Below are 4,308 nucleotides of genomic sequence, written 5' to 3'. Positions count from 1 at the left end.
GCCTCTCTCTCTCTCTCTCTCTCTCTCTCTCTCTCTCTCTCTCTCTCTCTCTGTGACAACATGTTAGCATCGTATTTAATGCATGGCAAGCGCATCATGCCTCTAGCCTTGATAGTCTTCATGACTCATCGGACCACGTGGCCATCGCCCTGCCACCGCCCACTTCTCATTTAATGCTGAAGTGATCCGTCTCCCAATCACCAGCTGACACCTGTAAAGCAAGCGCTGGTGCAGTTACCAGCCCACACTTTGCCACCGCCTTCCTGCAGGTGGTCGAAGTGATCAATCTACCTTTATACCCTAGGTATAAATACATGAACTATAGGGGACCAAAGATCTGATCCCTGATCTTGATTTTCTAGATTCTTATCCAAATTCTCTAAAATTGCAAATTATACCGCACACACACAAGAACTCTCACAGTTCTTATTTACCCCACTCAAGTTCATCAGCTAACTTGATCGTCGAAGGTACAACGGGGGAACCAAACCCCACCCTCTCACGAATTTCTACATGTGCAGATTTTTCAGATTCCCAGCTTAAGAATTAGACATAAAGTCAGGGAAGAAAACGACCTCTCATCAATTCTCAACAAACTCATCCAAATACGGATACATATTGACTGTGTGATCACTAGTACATCAACACTCACAAACTCACAAACTAATAATACAAATTGGTTACCTCATATGTCAATTATGCAACTGTTACATAGAGCCTTATAGAATATGTACCTACTGTCATTATGTTAGAGGTATATCATTTTTGCGTATTCATCATGACTAAATAATAAATGTCGAGAAAATCATGACGTAAGAAGATATTGAATGTGCTTTTTCTTGAAAATAATTGAAAACAAACATATTACAACTTATGCCCACCGTTGTTATTCTTCTTTTTTCTATCAAAAAAAAAAAAAAAAAAAAACTTTTTTTTTTTTATAAAAAAAAAAAAAAAAAAAAAACACCCAATATTACCTCGTGAGTATGAGGTTATCTCATATGTCAATTATGCAACTGTTAACATAGAGCCTTAGGTATCGTTTGGCAAAGGGTTAAGTGAGGGGTTAAGGAGACTTAACCCCTTTTTAACCTGTCAAACACAACAAATTTATATAAGAGTTAAAGTGAGTTAACCCTCCATAATTTGCCAAACTTAAAAAATATAGAAGGGTTAAGTTAACCCCTCTAGAGGGGTTAAAATGAGTTAACCCCTCAAAATGAGGGGTTTACTAATACTCCTATTTAGATGGAATAAGAGTTAACCCTTCTAATTATAAAGAAAATAGTCAAAATCATTGTTATTCCCAAACACTAAAACTGATCATAAGGGCTAAAATAAAACTTATTTAACAGGTTAATAATTTAGTCCTTCGGATTATCAAATGGGCTAAGTACATTAATCCTTCTTTTTAACCCCTCTTCATTAACCCTTTGCCAAACGGGGCCTTATAGAATATGTACCTACTGTCATTATGTTAGAGGTATATCATTTTTGCGTATTCGTCATGACTAAATAATAAATGTCGAGAAAATCATGACGTAAGAAGATATTTAATGTGCTTTTCCTTGAAAATAATTGAAAATAAACATATTACAACTTATGCCCACCGTTGTTATTCTTCTTTTTTCTATCAAAAAAAAAAAAAACCCAATATTACCTTGTGAGTATGAGGTTATCTCATATGTCAATTATGCAACTGTTAACATAGAGCCTTATAGAATATGTACCTACTGTCATTATGTTGGAGTTATATAATTTTTGCGTATTCATCATGACTAAATAATAAATGTCGAGAAAATCATGACGTAAGAAGAAATTGAATGTGCTTTTCCTTGAAAATAATTGAAAATAAACATATTACAACTTATGCTCACCGTTGCAGTTATTCTTCTTTTTTCTATCAAAAATTAAAAAAAAAAATTAACACCCAATATTACCTCGTGAGTATATGAAAATAATTAAGTATATGTTCCTTTCTCAATTAAAGTTTTAGTTGTGACCCCCGACAAGTATCGAGGCATGCACTCATCTTCTTTCTTTTCTACCATCTCGTGCTTGCATTGAGCTTTTTCCCTACTTTCTCCAATATTTCTCAAATATTCAAAGTTGATATGACGAATCCCTACCATCTTAGCCTAATGCCTACTTGACGAGGACAATTAAGTTTAAGACATTTTTTAGCTTAATTACTATCGCTCGTCAGACTTTAGGGTGTGTTTGGCAATCACTCAAAATTTGAATTAGATTCAATCTTGACTTAGTTCTATACTAAACTAGTTTAGAGTTGGACCCATTGGGTGGTGGTCCAACACTAAATTAGTTTCATAGCGTCTTTTGACGTAAGAAAAACTGGGCCGGTGACTCAAAACTGGACCGGGTTCAATCATGGTCTAGTTTCAAAAGTTTGCCAAACGCACTCTTAGTGATAATTTATAAAAATCATGACGGATAAAATGGTAGGTACATAACAAGTTTGAGACAATAGAAGCGGAATTAATGGTACATAACATGGATAATGCTCACGACAGAAGGGGGGGAAAAATGAGTACGGTATGCATATTGTTCGTTGTATCCAGTCAATATGCTTTATGATGTGCAAGGTTTTCACATAGATAATGGAAAAATAATAAACACACCAACGCTTTACAGGTGTTACACATAGTATCCTAGAGAGGTTCTCACTATAACACAAGGTTACATTGTTTGAAATAGTTTCTAAAGATAATTATAATCTAAAACTTGGCAAGGCATTACATGATAACGAGTGCTAGAAATAATACAATAGCTAAAGTAACAAAAACGATGATCATGGACTATAATAATATGGGGCACGTAGTTGTGATGTAATAGTTAGAGCGACTTGAAGATAGTATCAAAGCAACACGAAACTTAATTTTTTCTGTTAAACCAGGTTTTAGCCTTAAAATCAGGCTAAGGTTGTTCCACACTCAGGTCTCTCTGGCCTCATAATTTAATTGATATAGACTAGCTCTTGATTAGAGGGGTTGCTAGAAATAGAGTGATCCTAACCAACTCGAGAATGCCATAATTTTTTTTATTTTCTTAGGTAAAGAGGCTTGGTTACTGATTTATTTGTATAATAAAGAGGGGGGGGGGGGGGGGGGGGGATAAAAGAAAAGGCAAGATGTAGGTACTCTACACATCTCTCTCTGGACCGTACAAAATATATAAACTACACAGCAAGTGGGCCCCACTTTAGGCCGTGTCGGCAAGAAAACAATCGGCGGACCCCCACGAAATCTCTGCATATCGGGGTCGAACTCAATGGAGCGCAGATGTACTCATCCAGACAACCGATAGTTTGCCTCGCCGTGGGCCGACCCGCAGCCCCCGCTGGCCTTTATGTGACGTCAACTACCTACGTCAGTTTCCCGCGTCACGACAGGCCGCTTTCTCGCCGCCATATCCACACCCCACCATTCACGTATCTACACGCGTTGGTTCGTATACGGCTCTGTGAAATTTACCCAATTTATACACCATAGCCATCTATATTCCATAAAGTATTGATTTTTCGTTTTCGATAAGACAAAATTATTGATATGATCCAAAACATTTGGATGACTATCTAGATACTCCAAATGGTAGTGTATTTTGGAATGCATTTTCAAATTAAGAATAAATTCTGATTTCTTGAGAAATTTTATTTTATTCCTACATTTTTTGTGTGCCGCGTTGTCTGTAAATTTTAAATTTTAATCTATTTTATTGTTTCGTTTTTTTGCATTTGTATATGTTTTCTTTTTATTTGTTTTTTTTATCTTTATTCGTTTTTTTTTTACATGTAAGAGCTTCTAATTTTCTTATCTGTCTACATATGTATTATTATTCGTTTTGATGGACCGCATCATATGTAAGAGAGCACACATTCTTTTAGAACACCCAGCACGCTGTGGGCTATCTGATCCAAACACGGGGCAATGAAAGTATCCAAACCGTCGCCCTATTTCCTCTCCATTTTATTTTAGATTACTTTGTGATATTATATAGATCGTTCTGATAGAATTTTGTACCCTCGACCCATTTGTACGTATAATTCAAGCCCCGCCCGGTTCGCTACTTTTGATCTCAACGCAACCCATCACGATCCAAGATCCCCGTGATAGTTACCCCACAAGCACGCCCCCAACAAAAGCATGGGCCTAAAGCTAATCCCCCAACTTTGAACCAAGTTGGCCACTATCCCCAAATTTTTACTACTTTCTCCCAAAGTGCTCTATCCAAATCAATTGACATGTGATCGAATTTAGGGTTTTGATGGAGTCCGGGCCACGTGTCGTCCTC

This window comes from Asparagus officinalis, chromosome 4, assembly GCF_001876935.1.
Source record: "Asparagus officinalis chromosome 4, Aspof.V1, whole genome shotgun sequence".
Classification (NCBI taxonomy): domain Eukaryota; kingdom Viridiplantae; phylum Streptophyta; class Magnoliopsida; order Asparagales; family Asparagaceae; genus Asparagus; species Asparagus officinalis.
Note: the sequence above shows the minus strand (reverse complement) of the source record.